General features: G+C 43.4%; 1 pseudogene; it reads left to right on the top strand.

Annotated features, from left to right (window-relative positions):
• The first annotated feature begins 9,529 nt into the window (after positions 1-9,529).
• On the top strand, positions 9,530-9,663 carry LOC112438643 (U2 spliceosomal RNA; annotated as a pseudogene).
• Positions 9,664-20,975: the final 11,312 nt, after the last annotated feature.

Genomic DNA, 20,975 nt, shown 5'->3' with positions numbered 1-20,975 from the left:
ATTAGCCCTCAGAGAGTTGTTTCTGAAGTTCATAACACTCAAGGATAAAACTGCAAATTTGTCAGCCTTCAATGCTGCCAAAGAAGGCTTCCTCTTTCTCTTGCTCAGAAATCTTTAATGACTCTCATAGCCAGTGGTTAACTCCAGTTTTAAATTTGGAATTCAAGGCCCTCCACATTTTGACCCCTGTCTCTCTTTGGAGATTTAGTTTTCAATGGCTCCCACTGCCACACGCCACCACTCATCTATCTACTCATGGCCTCACACAACCTACGCCTTACCACCTCCTCTACCTTTAACTCCCTATCTTTTGACCCCGCCCCCCACCATCACTCTTCATTAGCATTAAACCTTTTCTTTAATGTCACCTCCTCTATAAAGCCTTTCCTGATCCATTGTCAGTTAGATATGATTTCTTCCTCCTCTAATTTTCTATAACAATAACCAATAATTGTCAACTGTTTACTAGATGCTAGACGCTGCCCTCTACTTGTATTAACTAATGTAATCTTTACAGCAACACTATGGACTAGGTATGAGTCCCCATGCTATGAATGGGCACATTGAGGGGCTGGGAAGGTAGGTAACTTGCCCAGGAGTATACAGCTAGTAAGTGGAGAGCCAGGCCTCAAACCTAGGCAGTCATTTCTAGGGCCCAGGCTCTTAACAATTGCTCTGCTGCCTCTCCTGTAATATTTTTCACTATTAGTGTGGTACTTAAAGTTGTTTAGCACTGTAAATGCTCACGCACACACACACAGAGTTTTGTTTTGTTTAGAGACAAAGTCTCACTCAAGTGATCCTCCATCTCAGCCTCCGGAGTAGCTGAGATCACAGGCACATGCCGCCATGCCTGCCTAATTTTTTTATTTTTTGTGGAGTCAGAGCCTTGTGATGTTGTCCAGGCTGATTTCTAACTCCTGGATTCAAGGGATCCTTCCGCCTCGGCCTCCCAAAGTGTTGCGATTACAGGCATGAGCCACGGAGCCCAGCCCTACACGATTTTTTTTTTTTGAGACCCTGCAGAGGGTCTCCCTCTGCAACCTCAACCTCGTGGGCTCAAGTGAGAGGCTCTCTCTTGTAGCTGGGACAACAAGTCTCTCAAGTAGCTGGGACTACAGGCACGTGTCACCACACCCGGGTAATTTATTTTTTATTTTCTGTAGACATGGGGCTACCTTATGTCAACCAGGCTGGTCTTGAACTCCTGGGCTCCAGCGATCCTCCTGCCTCGGCCTGCCAAAGCATTGGGATTACAGGCATGAGCCACCATGCTCAGCCCTAAACAATCATTTTTAATGATTGTATAAAACTTTAGCATCACTTGAATGTACTATAGTTCTCATTCATTTTGCATCCTATTGCTAGATATTGATGTTGTTTCCATGGTTTTTACTTTTACAAATAAAAATGTGATGCATGGCCAGGCGTGGTGGCTCACGCCTATAATCTCAGCAATTTGGGAGGCCGAGGCAGGCAGATCACCTGAAGTCAGGAGTTCAAGACCAGCCTGACCAGCATGGTGAAACTGTAACCTCCCAAGGGGTTCACCTTGCCCGCTGCCTAGACAGAGCCCATTCATCAAGACAGGGGAACTGCAACAGAGAAAGAGTAATTCACGCAGAGCCCACATGCGGGAGACCAGAGTTTTATTACTCAAATCAGTCTCCCTGACCATTTGGGGAGCAAAGTTTTTTGTTTGCTTGTTTTGTTGTGCTTTTTTGAGACAAAGTCTTGCTCTGTCGCCCAGGCTGGAGTGCAGTGGTGCAATCTAGGCTTGCTGCAACCTCCACCTCCTGGGTTCAAGTGATTTTCCTGCCTCAGCCTCCCCAGTAGCTGGGATTACAGGCATATGCCACCACACCTGGATAATTTTTGTATTTTTAGTAGAGACAGGGTTTCACCATATTGGCCAGGCTGGTCTCGAACTCCTAACCTCAGGTGATTTGCCTGCCTCAGCCTCCCAAAGTGCTGGGATTACAGGTGTGAGCCACCATGCCTGGCCGGGGAGCAGAGTTTTTAAGGATAACTTGGTAGGTCGGGGAAAGCCAGTGAGCCAGGAGTGCTGATTGGTCAAGGATGAAATCATAGGGAGTCAAAGCTGTTTTCTTGTGCTGAGTCAGTTCCTGGGTGGGGGCCACAAGATCACATGAGCCAGTTTATTGATCTGGGTGGTGCCAGCTGATTTATCAAGTGCAGGGTCTACAAAATATCTCAAACACTGATCTTTGGAGCAGTTTAGGGAGGCTCAGAATCTTGTAGCCTCCAGCTGCATGACTCCTAAACCATAATTTCTAATCTTGTGGCTAATGTTAGTCCTACAAAGGCAATCTAGTCACCAGGTGGGAAGGAGGTCTGCTTTGGGAAAGGGCTTTACCATATTTGTTTAAACTATAAACTATAAACTACATTTCTCCCGAAGTTAGTTCAGCCTACCCCCAGGAATGAACAAGAACAGCTTGGAGGTTAGAAGCAAGATGGAGTCAGCTAAGTTAGATCTCTTTCACTCTCTCAGTCATAATTTTACAAAGGCGGTTTCAATCCCTCCCTTTGGGTTTTATAATACCTTAATCTTAAGGTATAGGCTATGAAGATGGGAAAAGGCCATCAATCACTCTGGCCTCTTCCTGCTGACAGGGGATGTAGTGGGATTGGGAGTGAACCCCAAGGTGAGAAGAGTGGAACTGCTTTACAATTAATTGTCTGAGCATACTCATGCCGGCCTGGTTGAGCTTCCAAGGCTTGTATGGCAAAAACATTAGTACTCTCATCTATAGTTTTACTACAGTGTTTAAGTGAACAGCCTATTTTACCTTATAAGGTAAATAATGAGTCCTAGGATGAGGAGTACAATTCCCAATTTTAAAAGCAGAGATTTGAAAGCATTAGTTTGGGGACTTCTAACCCACAAACAATTTAGAATTTAGTCTAAACTGCAGAAAAAAACTCAAGAACAGCTAACAACAGTGTACTATAGTTTTTTGAAGCATAATTTTTCTCTCTCCAGTCCCCATTTTTATTAAAAACAACATGATAGAACTGATTTGTTTACAAAATAAGCTTTAGTCTTACTGTATGTGGCCTGATTATTTGCATAAAGTGCAGCAAGAATATTTTTCACTTAGGGTTTTTTAATTGGCTTTGCTAGAACTCTGTTCCATGAAGAATCTCAGATAAGATGTTTTAAAAGCCGAGCCCAGCCATGGGTTTGCACCCTCAAATACCTATGAGTTGGGCAAATTCCTCTCCTCTTGAGGTCCCAAGATAACTTGGGGTTCCTGGGCCTGTTAGAAAGTGACATTCTTTACTTACCACAGGACAGGAACCTTGCACAGGGACTCTGTGTGGATAAGGTATGAGGCCAGATGCCTCAATGGGCTTTAATTTGCTCTATAAGTCAACTTTGATTATTTAAAGGAAGCATGCCATTCCAGTCAAAGCCTTGGTAAAATAACCAATTTCTCCAATTGTGTCCTGTTACAAAAGAAAACAAATTCTTATTGAATTTATGCAATTAACTATACTGCCATAAATTGAGAATACTCACAGATAGTTTCCAAATTCTGGAGAAATCAGGTAGAGAGGAACAAATATGCTCCAAATTTTGTCCACAGCAGTATATTTTACTCACTTGTTAACAGTTGCAAATAGCTCTAAAGAAATAAGTTCTCTTGACTCTGAAAACAAAGGGTCTAGCAATGTTTAATACATTAGCTCTCCATGAGAGTCCTAGAAGATTGGTTTTTCCTCTATTCCAATAGCTCAATTTTTAAAGTTATCTGAGACCTGCATTCAGAGTCCTATATCTGATTATAAACTGCCTTTTGAAAAGGACCAAAGGAAGACAAAATGTCTGTGGATGACAAAAGTCTATAGCCACTATTAAAGCTACAATTGGCTAGGAATTTTGGTTACTTCTGTGGCATACAACAATTTTACATATCAATTATGATTATTGATAATGTACACTAAATTATATCAACATTATAGAAGTTTCCCGTAATTTTGGAGCACATACCAATAACATATTTATACAAATACAGTCCAAAGAAAACCAAACACCATTCACTCTTCTATTTGAAAGTATTTTTCAATTCTAATTTTACAATCTCCCAGAGTAATTAATCAGAAACTCACATTTAGGAGCACCTGTTAAATTTTATAGCTGATTATAAAATCATCTTTTAAAGAGGACCAAAGTGAGACAACAATTGTCTGTGGATGACAAAAACATTTTAGGGCAGCCACAGTTAAAGGCACAATTGACAAGGAAATTTACCTCTGTGGCACACAGTCATTTAACGTAATAATTATAATTATTACTGATAACATATACTAAGTCATATTAGAATTATAGCAGTTTTTGGCCAGGTGTGGTGGCTCACGCCTGTAATTCCAACACTTTGGGAGGCCGAGGTGGGCAGATCACGAGGTCAGGAGATTGAGACCATCTTGGCCAACATGGTGAAACCCTGTCTCTACTAAAAATACAAAAATTAGCTGGGCATGGCGGCACGCGCCTGTAGTCCCAGCTACTTGGGAGGCTGAGGCAGGAGAATTGCTTGAACCTGGGAGGCAGAGGTTGCAGTGAGCCAAGATCGTGCCACTGCACTCCAGCCTGGTGACAGAGCCAGACTCTGTCTCAAAAAAAAAAAAAAAAAAAAAGAAAGAAAGAAAGAAAAAGAATGATAGCAGTTTTACATAATTTTGGAACATATACCAATGACACATTTACACAAATACAGACCAAAGAAAGCCAAACACCATTTCATATTTGACAATGCTTCCTGTATGGTTTTTGTACCAAATAAGCCAAATGTCATTTTTGGACTTTAGAGGACCTAATATCTAAAATATTAGGTTAGAAAGAGACATAATTTATAATTTGATTTTGGAAAGTTTGTCAAATATCAAAGATTTTTTTTTTTTTTTTTGAGACGGAGTTTCGCTCTTGTTACCCAGGCTGGAGTGCAATGGCATGATCTCAGCTCACCGCAACCTCCGCCTCCCAGGTTCAAGCAATTCTCCTACCTCAGCCTCCCGAATAGCTGGGATTACAGGCATGCACCACCACGCCTGGCTAATTTTGTATTTTTAGTAGAGATGGGGTTTCTCCATGTTGAGGCTGGTCTTGAACTCCTGACCTCAGGCGATCTGCCTACCTCGGCCTCCCAAAGTGCTGGGATTATAGGCATGAGCCACCGTGCCTGGCCTTTAAATATCAAAGATTTAAAGCACTGGATATCACAAAATAGAATCCCAGGTTACTATAAGTCATTCATTTGACCAAAATGATAACTCCAAAAAATTGTTTAAAAAAAAACAACTGTGGCCTGGCGCGGTGGCTCACACCTGTAATCCCAGCACTTTGGGTGGCCGAGACAGGTGGATCACCTGAGGTCGGGAGTTCGAGACCAGGCTGGCCAACATGGCGAAACCCTGTCTCTACTAAAAATACAAAAAATTAGCCGGGCGTGGTGGTGCACACCTGTAATCCCAGCTACTCAGGAGGATGAGGCAGGAGAATTGCTTGAACTCGGGAGGTAGAGGTTGCAGTGAGCCGAGATCGTGCCACCACACTCCAGCCTGGGCAACAGAGGGAGACTCCGTCTCAAAAAAAAAAAAAAAAAAAAAAAAAAAAAAGAAAACCTTTGCTCTGATGGAGGAGACTTAGCTTTCCAAACAAGACCCAATAAAGATGGCATTAGGCTAACTAAATTTGTCTCTTCTCTCTCCTCCCTTTTTTCCCTGCAATTTACTCAAAGGAAGAAATAAAACCCTTTCATTATCTTTTAACATTACATAAAAATCATCTTCAAAGGAGAAAACCAAATTTCATGTTTGCATTAGTGCATCTTTAATGTTAAGGCTAGTTTTTTAAATAACATTTTATATCTCTATCCAGTTTTAATTAGTTTGACCATAAGGTAAGGTTTTCATGAACTTTTTAGAACGCTCTACAATTTTCCATCAAACAGATCCATTTTTTAAGAAAATCCTCTTCTAAGAAAACCCTGTTTTCTTAGAAAATTGATGGGCCTGGATTCTGGCCCCAGAACAGTATCATTTCAACGTTTTAACCTACGGAAAAAAGCTAAATAATTTCTTTTAAATCCTAGCCAACTTGTTTATATCCACAGAATTTTTTTTATAAGACTGACCCTTTACAAACCCTTTTCATTTTGCTTAAACCTTAGGTTTTGCTCTGTTACTCTTTTAGGTTAAAACAATCCTTAAGGCCAGGAGTGGTGGCTCACGCCTGTAATCCTAGCACTTTGGGAGGCCGAGGTGGGTGGATCACAAGGTCAAGAGATCTAGACCATCCTGGCCAACATGGTGAAACCCCGTCTCCACTAAAAATATAAAAATTAGCTGGGCATGGCGGCACATGCCTGTCGTCCCAGCTACTCAGGAGGCTGAGGCAGGAGAATCGCTTGAACCCGGGAGGCGGAAGTTGCAGTGAGCCGAGATCACGCCACTGCACTCCAACCTGGCGACAGAGGGAGACTCTGTCTCAAAAAAAAAAAAAAAAAAAAAGACAATCTTTAAAACCCTCTGAACTAGACAAAATTACATTCCCTTTAACAAAAGCCATATTCCCAATGCTTTTACATGTATGTAAAACTGTTTCTCCAGTGTTCTCAATTACATGTTACAAAGTTAACTCTTAGCAACTTTTATTTTTAGTGAAAAACCTGATAAGTAAGTAATTTTAATTAGGTACTGGGGTGGAGCCTAGGACAGACGGAAATGAAGATAAGGTCTGACTCTTTTTAGCATAGCTAGCTGGCATAGCTCTCCATATGTCCCCAGGCCTTATCTATAATCCAATGCTCCAAAGTAGGTAAATCGAACAATTTTCAAAAGTCAAAGAAAGTTTGACCTTAAAGCATTTAGCAAATCTGATATCTGACCTTAATTTAGAACAAATGTCTGCATTTTCAAGACATTTTATTTTACCAATAATCTTTAAAACTGTTTTTATTTCCAAAAGATTACTAAAGTCTTGCGAACAAAAAAGCATTAGTTTCTATTTTTCTGACAAAATATTTAAGTGCTTATTTTTCTAAGCCAATTAATCAAAGGGGTTTTTGTTTGTTTGTTTTTGTTGTTGTTTTTTGTTGGTTTGTTTGTTTTTTGAGACAGAGTTTCACTCTTGTCGCCCAGGCTAGAGTGCAGTGGCACGATCTTGGCTCACGGCAACCTCCACCTCCCTGGTTCAAGCGATTCTCCTGCCTCAGCCTCCTGAGTAGCTGGGATTACAAGCATGCACCACCATGCCCGGCTAATTTTTGTATTTTTTGTAGAGATGGTTTCACCACATTGGCCAGGCTGGTCTCAAACTCCTGACCTCAGGTGATTCCCCCCAACCTCGGCCTCCCAAAGTGCAGGGATTACAGGCATGAGCCACCACGCCCGACAATCAGAGCTCTTTTATATATAAACATCACACACACACACACACACACACACACACACACGCAATATATATATATATAAATACAGACAGACAGAAGATTCGGCACTTGTAGGAGCCACCGCACCCAGTCTCTATGCATTTTTTAAAGAGTTATTCCTGGCTGGGTGTGGTGGCTCACGCCTGTAATTCCAACACTTTAGGAGGCCAAGGCAGGAGGACCCCTTGAGCCCAGGAGTTCCAGATCAGCCTGGCAACATAGTGAGACCCCATCTCTACAATGAAATTTTAAAAAAAGTTAGCTGTGTGTGTGGGCATGAGCTCATAGTCCCAGCTACTTGGGAGGCGGAGGACGGAGGATATCTTGAGCCCGAGTTCAAAAGAGTTATTCTTAGGAGATTTATGCTATTTTTGTCATCATTAATGCATTTTTATTCCATTATATCTTCTAGCTGGTTGTTGCTGGCTTACAGGAAAACTATTGATTGTTATTTGGCCACTTTTCTGAACTCTCTTCTTAAATATCTGAGTGTTTCAATTGATTCCCTTGGGTGTTCTCTTGATAGACAAACAAATTAACTGGAAATAATGGTAATTTATGTATCTCTTTCAATAGTTATTCCTAATTTCTTTTTCAAATCTTACAGTATTAGCTACAAGTCAGCTTTTAACATTTACTTAGCCTGGGCCAAGAGTACGATTGGAGGCCTACTTACAACACATCAAGGAACCATGAATTGGAACACAAAGAGAAGCAAGAAAACCTATGCTTGTTACTACTGGGAAACAATCATTGTTATGGAAGAATCTATTGCTCTTGAGACAGAAAGGATTTGACAAGTTAATTTGTCTTTTCTCTCACTAAGCACATCTGCTACTCAGATTTTTCTTGTACTTCTAAGTAGTGTCTGATATCAGCAGCAGCATAACTCACAAAACTTCATGGCTTGTAGATGGATTTGCCTTTTGTTCCAAGTATATAGATTGAGAGATAGGAAGTATTCCCCTTAAGTTTGAATGATGTTAATCATGAGAGTGGAGGTTTAGGATTATGTGGTGTGCTGTACCAACACTAAGTACTAGATCCCAAGTGACACAAGTGCCTGTGTCTTTTTAAATAAATTTGAGTATTTACAATATGAGATATCCTTTAAAGCATGAGCCCCAGGGCAGAAGCCCCTCTTGCCCAGGTCTAAGGATGATACTGGTTATTCAGAACACTATTAAGCACTTGTAAATGGCAACAGCCTAGCTTTGTCCTTGACTCCAGTGAGAATGCTTTTAGTTAGAAGAAAGCTATAATTTACAGAGGGTTTGGCCAGGCGCAGTGGTTCACGCCTGTAATCCCAGCAGTTTGGGAGGCCGAGGCAGGCGGATCACCTGAGGTCAGGAGTTTGAGACCACCCTGTCCAACATGGTAAAACTCCATCTCTACTAAAAATACACACACACAAACACAAATTAACTGGGCGTGGTGGTGGGCGTCTGTAATCCCAACTACTTGGGAGGCTGAGGCAGAAGAATCGCTCGAACCCGGGAGGCAGAGGTTGCAGTGAGCTGAGATCATGCCACCATACTCCAGCCTGGGCGACAGAGTGAGGCTCTGTCTCAAAAAAAAAAAAAATTATGGAGGGTTTATCATGTATCAAGTGCCATTCTAAGTGTTTTGCCTACATAATCTCATTCATTCAATACAGCAACCCCCCAAAGTAGGAACCATTATTATTAGGTTTTGATTTATTATGTAATTTGCTCAAAGTCACATGCCTATATATTCCTGAGCTGGGATTTTTATATTTTTTTAATAAAAATAGAGACAGGGTCTCACCATGTTGCCCAGGCTGGTCTTGAACTCCTGGGCTCAGAGGATCCTCCCACCTGGGCCTCCCAAAGTGCTGGAATTACAGGTGTGAGCCACCTCACCCACACATAAACTGAGATTTTAAACCCAGGTTCGTCCGAAACCAAAAGCCCATTTTATTAACTACCACATTTTTACTAACTTCCTTTTTCTCATTTATCATAATGTTGGCTATTGGTTTGAGATGGATATGCTTTATCTTTACTTGGCTCTAGAGGCAAAATAGAATACTGGATTTTTTTTTTTTTTTAATCGCTTCTTGGCCTTTTGGGTAAGATCAAGTGTAGAATACTGGATTTTTTATTTTTATTTTTTTCCAGATGGAGTCTTGCTCTGTTGCCCAGGCTGGAATGCAGTGGCACGAGCTCGTCCCACTGCAACCTCCACCTCCCGGGTTCAACCAATTCTCTTGCCTCAGCCTCCCAAGTAGCTGGGATTACAGGCACCCACCACCATGCCTGGCTAATTTTTGTATTTTTAGTAGAGATGGGGTTTCACAATGTTGGCTAGGCTGGTCTTAAACTCCTGACCTCAGGTGATCCACCCACCTCGGCCTCCCAAAGTGCTGGGATTACAGGCATGAGCCACTGTGCCCCGCCAGAATACTGGATTTTTTACTTTATCTTGGAACTGAGCTGAGATCCAATACTTGATTCCCACAAAGGGGCGGCCTTCTTTATTGTCTGTTAAGGCCTAAGAAATTCTGCTGTTTTCTCTCTCATTCCTTACATCCTAATGCGTAGATTCTTGTAGTTTTTTGCTTAAACTATAAAGGTCTCTGGGTGGTGAGTGCACCAGGGTTCACCAATTCACATGCCTACTAGGGGTGAGGAATAAATGCATAAACCTGGTGAGACATTGGGCAATAGATATTGAGTTTTTTGGCTTGTGACTCCTGAATACTCTGGAAATTCTGGGTTGATCACTAATTAGGCCACCAGTTATAGTGCAGACCATCATGTACTCTTCAGTGGTTCTCAGAATGGGTCTGAGAACCCCAAGCGGTCTATTATTTCCTCAAGGTAATTAATGGGCTGGTCTCTAAGAATATTAGTGTTATTTTGTTTCTGTTTTGCTTTTACTTGGTGTCTTATCCAAAGAAGCATCATTTTCCCCTTTTTTTTTTTTTTTTTTGAGACGGAGTTTCGCTCTTGTTGCCCAGGCTTGAGTGCAATGGCGCAATCTCGGCTCACCGCAACCTCCGCCTCCGAGGTTCAAGCGATTCTCCTGCCTCAGCCTTCCCGAGTAGCTGGGATTACAGGCATGCACCACCATGCCCGGCTCATTTTGTATTTTCAGTAGAGATGGGGTTTCTCCATGTTGGTCAGGCTGGTCTCAAACTCCTGACCTCAGGTGATCCGCCCGTCTCTGCCTCCCAAAGTGCTGGGATTACAGGCGTGAGCCACTGTGCCCGGCTTTCCCCATTTGTTATGAAATAGGTTTCCTATGACATGTACCAGGTAGGTGGTCTGCATAGCCTTTTACCTTCTCACAGGTGGTCCCCATTGAAAGACCATGAAATCCATAGCAGAATAACATAACCACACCTCCCATAGGGTCACAACTTCATGACTTGCTCTGCAGGATGAAAGGGGATGCCTTAATTTTTTTTTTTTTTTTTCCTTTTTGAGGTGGAGTCTCTCTCTGTTGCCCAGGCTGGAGTGCAGTGGCATGATCTCGGCTCACTGCAACCTCTGCCTCCTGGGTTCAAGCGATTCTCCTGCTTCAGCTTCCCAAGTAGCTGGGATTACAGGCAAACGCCATCATGCCTGGTTAGTTTTTGTATTTTTAGTAGAGATAGGGTTTCACCATGTTGGCCAGGCTGGTTTTGAACTCCTGATCTCAGGTGATCAACCTGCCTTGGCCTCCTAAAGTGTTGGGATTACAGGCATGAGCCACCACACCTGGCCGGGATGCCTTAATTTTATCACTAGCTATCATCTAGGGAGTAATCACTCTGTGCTAGGCATTGTACAATTACAGTCCACTACATACACCAGTACATTCAATCCTTCATGACAGCCCATGAAACAAAGCCCAGTGGGTTCTATTAGTATGCCAATTTTTATAGATGGGAAAATTGGGGCTCAGAGCAGTTCGGCCATTTGCCCAAGGTCATCTTCTCATAAGTAGCAGAGCTAGAAATGAAATCTGCACAACAGCAGAGCCTAATTTTTTTTATTATACTTTAAGTTCTAGGGTACATGTGCACAATGTGCAGGTTTGTTACATAGGTATACACGTGCCATGTTGGTTTGCTGCACCCATTAACTCGTCATTTACATTAGGTATTTCTCCTAATGCTATCCCTCCCCCTGCCCTCCACCCCATGACAGACCCCAGGGTGTGATGTTCCCCACCCTGTGTCCATGTGATCTCATTGTTCAATTCCCACCTATGAGTCAGAACATGTGGTGTTTGGTTTTCTGTCCTTGTGATGGTTTGCTGAGAATGATGGTTTCCAGCTGCATCCATGTCCCTGCAAAGGACATGAACTCATCCTTTTTTAAGGAACAGAGCCTATTTTCTTGAATAGGCTCTTAACCTTCTCTGGCATTAGTATCACCTGGAAATTTGTTTTTTAATGCATATATCTGAGGCCTGCCCACAAATATTTGTGTTTAATTGGTCTAAAGTAGGGTCCCTGGTACAGGTATTTTGAAAAAGCTTCCCTGCCGGGTGCGGTGGCTCACACCTGTAATCCCTGTACTTTGGGAGGCTGAGGCGGGCAGATCACCTGAGGTCAGGAGTTCGAGACCAACCTGGCCAACATGATGAAACCCCATGTCTACTAAAAATACAAAAACTAGCCAGGCGTGGTGGCAGGTGCCTGTACTCCCAGCTACTCGGGAGGCCTGAGGCAGGAGAATCACTTGAACCCGGAAGGCAGAGGTTGCAGTGAGCTGAGATTGTGCCACTGCACTCCACCCTGGGCAACGAGAATGAAACTCCTCCGTCTCAAAAAAAAAAAAAAAAAAAAAAAAAAGCTTCCCAATGACCTGATGTGCAGTCACCCTAATGAACACTGATCTTTGCTTCATTGCCTAAAAACTCAGTGACCTCAGCTGTACCTCAGGGAAATACAAGGCATAAGGTGGAAAAATTGAAATAAAAAGAGAAACAAGGTTATGGTAGTGTATTATATTCAATGTGTGCCTCTCTCTCTGTCTACTGTAGGCAATATATGTTCTTTATAAGGTAGGTGTGAATAGCAGCTCTGACTTGAGCTTGCACGATAATGGCTCTTTCCTCAGCTTCACAAGATAGTGCTAATCGAGACCCTCCACAGGATCAGGCTGAATGTGTCAGATATATCAAAAACCTCAGCTGACAGGTAGCTATACTTGGCAAATACTGCTCTTCGATTTTAACTCTTTGAGTTTCTTCCAAAAGAGAACTAAGATAACATTGTACTTGCATCAGCTTTTGTTAGCAGTCAAGACTAAGAAACTGAGCCGAACCCGGGATATGCCCAGCTCTTTGCAGAAATACTGTGTTCTGTGAGCACAGCCTCTGTACTGTGTACTCCTCCAGAGTGGAATCTCTTGCCTATTGTCTGGTCTTCCTGGAGAGATAGGGACAGACCTGAGCATCCCCCAGGATCTCTGAACATTAAGCCCTAAGAAAAGCACAAGCTCCCTATTGCGCACAAGTTCCTTCTCAGCTTCATTACAGTGATAGGCTCTTCTGCCCGTTAAGGGAGGCACTGGAGTACAAAGCAGAGTTCCTCTGAGTGTACTCTCCAGTCCAGCAACATCAGCATCACTTGGGAATTTTTTAGAAATGCATATTCTCAGGTCTGCTGAATCAGGAAACTCTGGAGATGGGACCCAGCAATCTGTGTTTTAACAAGCCCTCCAGAGAATTCTGATGCACACTAATGCTTGAGAATCACTGGTTAAAAGTTGAAAGATAAAAAGTGGAGACATGGGGCCAGGCACGGTGGCTCACGCCTGTAATCCCAGCACTTTGGGAGGCCGAGGAGGGCGGATCACAAGGTCAAGTGTTCGAGACCAGCCTGGCCAACATGGTGAAACCCCATCTCTACTAAGAATACAAAAATTAGCCAGGCGTGGTGGTGTGTGCCTGTAATCCCAGCTACTCGGGAGGCTGAGGCAGGAGAATGACTTGAACCTGGGAGGTGGAGGTTGCAGTGAGCCGAGATTGTGCCACTGCACTCCATCCTGGGCAACAGAGCAAGACTCTGTCTCGAAAAAAAAAAGAAGTGGAGATATGGGCATCAGATAGCTGAATTCAAGTTTTGGTTCCACCACTTACTGTGTGGCCTTGAATAAGTTAGTTACCCCTCTCTAAGTCTCAGCTACCTCCTCTGTAAAATACAGGTACCACTTTTGTCACGTGTAAAATAAGGACCCACATGAGATAATGCACGTTGTGCACTTAGCACAGTGTGAGGCACAGAGTAAGGATTCAATACATGTTGAATATTCGTTATTATTACATGTGTAGTTCTCAATAATCATTTTCATTTCCAACTAATTGTTTTTCTTTGGCAAAATAAAAATTATAAGTTCAGAAACTGGGCAGATGTGGTGGCTCACGCCTGTAATCTAGCACTTTAGGAGGTCGAGCGGGGTGGGTCACTTGAGGTCAGGAGTTTGAGACCAGCTGGGCCAATATGGCAAAACCCTGGCTCTTCTAAAAATACAAAAATTAGCCGGGCATGGTAGCACATGCCTGTAATCTCAGCTACTTGGGAGGCTGAGGCAGGAGAATCGCTTGAACTCAGGAGTCGGAGGTTGCAGTGAGCTGAGATCACACCACTACACTCCAGCCTGGGCAACACAATGAGACTCTGTCTCAAAAAAAAAAAAGTTCAGAAACCAAATAACACATATTGATAATGCAATGGGGATGGGGCAGAAAGTATTTCATCTACCAGTTTCTTCCTTTCTTTCTTTTTTGAGATGGAGTTTCGCTCTTGTTGCCCAGCCTGGGCGTGATCTTGGCTCACCACAACCTCCATCTCCCGGGTTCAAGCAATTCTCCTGCCTCAGCCTCCTGAATAGCTGGGATTACAGGCATGCGCTACCACACCCGGGTAATTTTGTATTTTTAGTAGAGACGGGGTTTCTCCACGTTGGTCAAGCTGGTCTCGAACTCCTGATCTCAGGTGATCTGCCCACCTCGGCCTCCCAAAGTGTTGGGATTACAAGCGTGAGCCATTGAGGCTGGCCTCATCTACCAGTTTCTTTACAGAATCATGGAACATAAAAGTGAGGATAATAGCCAAGATATAGAGTCAACCTAAATGCCCATCAACGATAGACTGGATCAAGACAATGTGGTACATATACCCCATGAAATTCTGTACAGCCATAAAAAAGAACGAGATCATGTCCTAAGTGAATTAACGCAGGAAACCAAATACCACGTGTTCTTACTTACACGTGGGAGCTAAACATTGAGTACACATGGACACAAAGAGGGGAACAATAAACACCAGGGTCTGGTGGTGGAGGGTGGAGGGTGGGAGGAGGATTGAAAAACCTCCTACTGGGGCTGGGCGCGGTGGCTCATGCCTGTAATCCCAGCACTCTGGGAGGCTGAGGCAGGCAGATCCCTTGAGGTCAGGAGTTCAAGACCAGCCTGGCCAACATGGTGAAACCCCATCTCCACCAAAAATAGAAAAAATAGCCAGGCGTGGTAGCATGTGCCTGTAGTCCCAGCTACTCAGGAGGCTGAGGCAGGAGAATCTCTTGAACCTGGGAGGTGGAGATTGTAGTAAGCCGAGATTGTGCCACTGCACTCCAGCTTGGGCGACAGAGGGAGATCCTGTTTAAAAAAAAAAAAAAAAAGCAAAAAGAAAGAAAGAAAAAAGAAAGACTACCTATCAGGTACTATGCTTACTACCTGGGTGATGAAATAATCTGTACACCAAACCCCTGAGACATGCAATTTATCTATATAACAAACCTGCACTTGTACCCCGAACCTAAAATAAATGTTAAAAAAAATTTAAAAAGGCCAGGTGCAGTGGTTCACGCCTGTAATCCCAACACTTTGGGAGGCTGAGCTGGGAGGATCACTTGAGCCCTGGAGTTCGAGACCAGTCTGGGCAACATGGCGAATTTGGTGTCTCTACCAAAAAATTTTAAAAAATTAGCTGGGGCCGGGCACAGTGGCTCATGCCTGTAATCCCAGCACTTTGTGGGGCCGAGATGGGCAGATCACCTGAGGTCAGGAGTTCAAGACCAGCCTGGCCAACATGGTGAAACCCCGTCTCTACTGAAAATACAAAAATTAGCCAGGCATGGTAGTGCACGCCTATAAACCCAGCTACTTGGGAGGCTGAGCCAGGGAGAATTGCTTGATCCTTGGAGGCAGAGGTTGCAGTGAGCCAAGATCGTGCCACTGCATTCCAGCCTAGGTGACAGAGCGAGAGTCCATCTCAAAAAAAAAAAAAAATTAACTGGGTGTGGTGGTGCGTACCTGTGGTCCCAGCTGCTTGGGAGGCTGAGGTGAGAGGACCACTTGAGCCCATGAGGTCGAGGCGGCAATTAACTGTGATCACACCACTGCACTCCAGCCTGGGTGACAGAAGGAGATCCTGTTTCAGAAAAAAGAAAGTAAGTAGACTTCTCCACTCCCACTGCTTCGCTTGACTAGTCTAAGGAAGGAGAAAAAAAGGAAGAAAAGTAGAAAGTAGTGTCTTTATTAAGAGTTTACTGATGATGATTTGGAGAGGATGGAATTTATAGCCTCTGGGGAGTTGTAGAATTTGTGCCCTTGGTGTTGAGTCTCAGGCGTGAAGCCCAGGTTCATGTACTGATGACATTCCAGTGTGGAGCAGGACCCAGGATAGAAGTTCCTATGCTATTTGTCTACATCTAGGTTTGAGGAATGAGCCACCAGTACTGGAATGCTATTAACATTCAATCGCAAATTTCAACACTATAAAAAGCAAAGGGTTGGGACTGTAAAAAGTGAGAAAATGAACATCAGCACCAGCCATGTAAATGTAAGGTAGTAAATATCTGTGTTACCCTAGAAACCAGAAGTATAAAGGTAGCTAGGTAGTTTGGTGACAGTTTCCAAGGTAATTCCTGCCACAGACAACATAAGAGCTTTCCTGTTATGTTAACTTTTTCTCTACATGCCCACTGGACCTTCACTCAATTCCACTATTTCCTCCCTCTCCCAAAAGACTCCCTCTCTGATTTCCCTATTTTTGTTAGTTTCAGTGCCATTCTCCTAAGTACTATCATCAGAAACCCTAGATGTTTATCAGTGAACTGAAGGGCCCCCAAAGTAATATGTGTCTCCAAACTTAAGAGACACAGTTTAGAGGAAAATCAGACACATAATTTGGGAAATGATAAACTCTTCAATTGAAAATTTAAAAAAAAAAAAGGCTTACACTGGATGAAACTAGCCAGCTGTGACTCTTCCCAGAAGCGACTTCTGGTAAATATAATTTGTAGATATATGCAAATAAGATTAAGATGCTTCCCAATATCTCACCTGGGAGCTACCAACCTAGAATGTAATTCATGTAAGACAGCTGTTACCTTGGAAACTGTGACATGTAATGAGAACAGGAGGCAGGTAATATTGTAATGACAGAAGATTCTGATAACTAGTTACAGATGGTGAAAAAAAAGAACATTGGAGAGTCAGTGTTTATGCACTACTATTCAAATGACAGGACACAAATAACCCAGTCTGGTATACAAATAACCCAGTCAAAGACCTCCCTTAAAACCATTCAGCCGGCCAGGCACGGTGGCTCATGCCTGTAATCCCAGCACTTTGGGAGGCTGAGATGGGCGGATCACATGAGGTCAGGAGTTTGAGACCAGCCTGGCCAACATGGCGAAACCCCATCTCTACTAAAAATACAAAAATTAGCCAGGCGTGGTGGCACATGCCTGTAATCCCAGCTACTTGGGAGGCTGAGGCAGGAGACTCGCTTGAACCCGGGAGGTGGAGGTTGCAGTGAGACTAGATTGCACCATTGCACTACAGCCTAGGCAACAAGAGCGAAACCTAAAAAACAAACAAACAAACAAACAAAAAAACCCATTCAGCTCCATTTGTTCTTGTTACAAATGACCATCTGATTACTAGTTTGGTTTCAAGGGTATATTAATAGCTGGTAGGTATGACCCTAAATAATAGATAAGACAATTCCTGTCACTAGAAACTATATTTATCACTGGCATTTATTTGACTTGTAAGCCAATATCTTATTATTATTATTATTATTATTATTATTATTTTGAGATGGAGTTTCACTCTTGTTGCCCAGGCTGGAGTGCAACAGCGCTATCTCAGCTCACCGAAACCTCTGCCTCCTGGATTCAAGAGATTCTCCTGTCTCAGCCTCCCGAGTAGCTGGGATTACAGGCATGCGCCACCATGCCCGGCTAATTTTGTATTTTTAGTAGAGACGGGGTTTCACCATGTTGGTCAGCCTGGTCTTGAACTCCCAACCTCAGGTGATCCACCCGCCTTGGCCTCCCAAAGTGCTAGGATTACAGGCGTGAGCCACTGTGCCTGGGCCTTTTATTATTATTATTTTTTATTGAGACGGAGTCACTCTGTCACCCAGGCTGGAGTGCAGTGGTGTGATCTCGGCTCATTGCAACCTCCACCTCCGGGGTTCAAGCAATTCTCCCACCTCAGCTACCCGAGTAGCTAGGATTACAGGTGTGTGCTGTCGCCCCCGGCTAATTTTTTTTTTTTTAATTTTTAGTAGAGAAGAGGTTTCGCCATATTGGCCAGGCTCGTGTGGAACTACTGACCTTGAGTGATCTGCCCACCTCAGCCTCCCAAAGTGTTGAGATTACAGGAGTGAGCCACTGCACCTGGCCCATATCTCTATTTTCATAGAATAGATTCCTAGAGGGAGAATTTCTGGGGCAAATGCTATGAAATTTTTTAAGACTCGTGATTCTATTTGCTTTCTAGGAAGCATCAATTTACAATCCCACAGGCAGTGTATGAAGGTTTCTGCCTCACTGCTCATGGTCTACTTTGAGAAATATGTGTTCCTTTTTTTGTGTGTGTGTGTGACAGAGTCTCGCTGTCTGTCACCCAGGGAGTGCACTAGCACAGCACTGTCACGGCTCACTGTAGCCTTGACCTCCTGGGCCCAAGCAATCCTCCCACCTCAGCCTCCTGCTAGCTGGGACCACATGCATGCGCCACCATGCCTGGCTAATTTTTTAATTTTTTGTAGAGTCGTGGTCTCTTGATATTGCCCGAGCTGGTCTCAAACTCCTGGGCTCAAGTGATCCTCTTGCCTCGGCCTCCCAAAGTGCTGGGATTATAGGCGTGAGCCACTGTGCCTGGCACAGTTCTTTTTAAATCTTAATTAACTTCACAGGTAAAAGAGTATTATCTAGTTTGTATACTTTGCATGTTCTGTGATTACTAGTGAGTTAGAACAAAACACCTTACTGAGCAATCAGATTTCTTTTCCTGGAAATTCTCTCTCCATGCCTTTGTCAAAGTCTTTATTGAGGACATCGTGTTCTTCTTGTAAGTTTATGTAAGCTTTTTATCAAGAAAGATAATGACTCTTTGCTATACTTGTATATATTTTTCTGCTTGTTTTTTATGATTTCATTTTGTTAATTATATTTTTGTCATGTCAAGTTCTTAAGGTTAAGTAGTAAAATCTACCTACTTAGTGTTTTTTTCCTGCTGCTTTTAAGTTTATGATGTCTTCTCCCATCCAAATTTTAGATGCATAATCATCTACATCTTATTCTAGGGCTTTTATGGTTTGATTTGATTGTTGCCCAGGCTGGAGTGCAGTGGTGCCATCTCGGCTCACTGCAACCTCTGCCTCCTACGTTTAAGCGATTCTCGTGCCTCAACCTCCTGAGTAGCTGGGATTACAGGCACCTGCAACCATGCCCGTCTAATTTTTGTTTTTTTTTTTTTCTTTTTTTATTAGAGACAGGGTTTCACCATGTTGGCCAGGCTGGTCTTGAACTCCTGACCTCAGGTGATCTGCCTGCCTCGGCCTCCCAAGGTGCTGGGATTACAGGCGTGAGCCACTGCACCTGGCCTATGGTTTGATTTTTTTGATCTCCAACTAATTCATCTGAGATTTCAGTTGGTGTGTGGTAGTCGGAGCTCAGATTTTAATGGGCATCACCTGGTATGCTTGTTACAACCCTAGATATTCCTGAACCCTATAACTGCCCTATGGGTTCTTCCTGCCCACTGCACAAACAAAATAGACCACGACATTGCAGTAGAGAAAGAGTTTAATTGACACAAGGCCGGCCAAACCATCTCCTCAAAGTATCAAAGTATCAAAGGTTAGGGGTTTTTCAAAGGTAGTTTGGGGGAAGGTGTGGGGGTGGCTAGGCAATGGGTGCTGATTGCTTGGGTTGAAAATGAAATCATAGGGATTGGAAGCTCTCCTCTTGCACTGAGTCACTTCTGGGTGGGACCACAGGAGTGGTTGGTGGGTACAGGTGGAGCCATGGGTGTCAGACATCCAAAAGACCTGGAGACATCTCAAAAGGCCAATCTGAGGTTCTACAATAGTCATGTTATCTGCAGGAGTAATTGGAATAGTTGCATATTTTGTGACCTCTGGAATAATGGCTGGCAATCATTTAACTATGCCTACATCTTAGTATAATGCAGGCCCCTCTCATCCTCCTAACCTGGTTGGTGGCCTTTCATTAGTTTTACAAGGGTGGTTTAGTTTTTGGGAAAGGCTGTTATCATTTAAACTATAAACTAATTTTCTCTCAAAGTTAGCGTGGCCCATGCCCATGAATGGCCAAGGACAGCTTGAAAGTTGAAGGCAAGATGGAGTCAACCATGTCAGATTTCTCTTAATGTCATCATTTTGCAAAGGCAGTTTCAGTGACCTGGAAGCTGAGGGAGACTGTTGCATACATTCAGATGGGAGGTCATAAGTTTCTGTGCTAAGGCAAGCTATACTGCATACTGCAAAATTTTCTCAAAATATGGTCAGGGACATCTGCAACATAATCAGCTTGGATGATTGTAACACATATGGATTCTGAGTCCCACCCCACACTTACTGAATTGTCCCACCCCACACCTACTGTGGTCCCGACCCAGGAGCAGACTCAGTCCAAGAGGGCCGTTTTCCATACCCCTATGATTGCATCCTCAACCAAAGGGGAAGAGGAGGTGATGAAAGGTGTAGAGCTGTGTATGCATATAACTATAACTGCCTACCAAACTATCTTTGAAAAATTCTAGCCTCCAAATTTTCAGGGAGATTGATGTGAGTAATAACTCCATCTCCTACATGTTGTGGCTGAGCTCTCATCAATTAAACTCTTTTTTTTTTTTGAGATGGAGTTTTGCTCTGTCACCCAGGCTGGAGTGCAGTGGCGTGATCTTGGCTCACTGCAACCTCCGCCTCCTGGATTCAAGTGATTCTCTTGCCTCAGCCTCCCAAGCAGCTGGGATTACAGGCACCCACCACTATACCCAGCTAATTTTTGTATTTTTAGTAGAGATGGGGTTTCCCCATGTTAGCCAGTCTGGTCTTGAACTCCTGACCTCAGGTGATCCGCCCACCTCAGCCTCCCAAAGTGCTGGAATTACAGGCATGAGCCGCCGTGCCCGGCCTAAACTCTTTCTTTACTGCAATGCTGTGGTCTCAGTGAATTGATTTTGTCTGTGCAGTGAGCAGGAAGAACCGGTCAGGTGATTGCATCACTACATCCT

This window comes from Pan paniscus, chromosome X (genome assembly GCF_029289425.2).
Source record: "Pan paniscus chromosome X, NHGRI_mPanPan1-v2.0_pri, whole genome shotgun sequence".
Lineage (NCBI taxonomy): Eukaryota > Metazoa > Chordata > Mammalia > Primates > Hominidae > Pan > Pan paniscus.
This window is presented reverse-complemented; position numbering and strand designations above follow the sequence as displayed.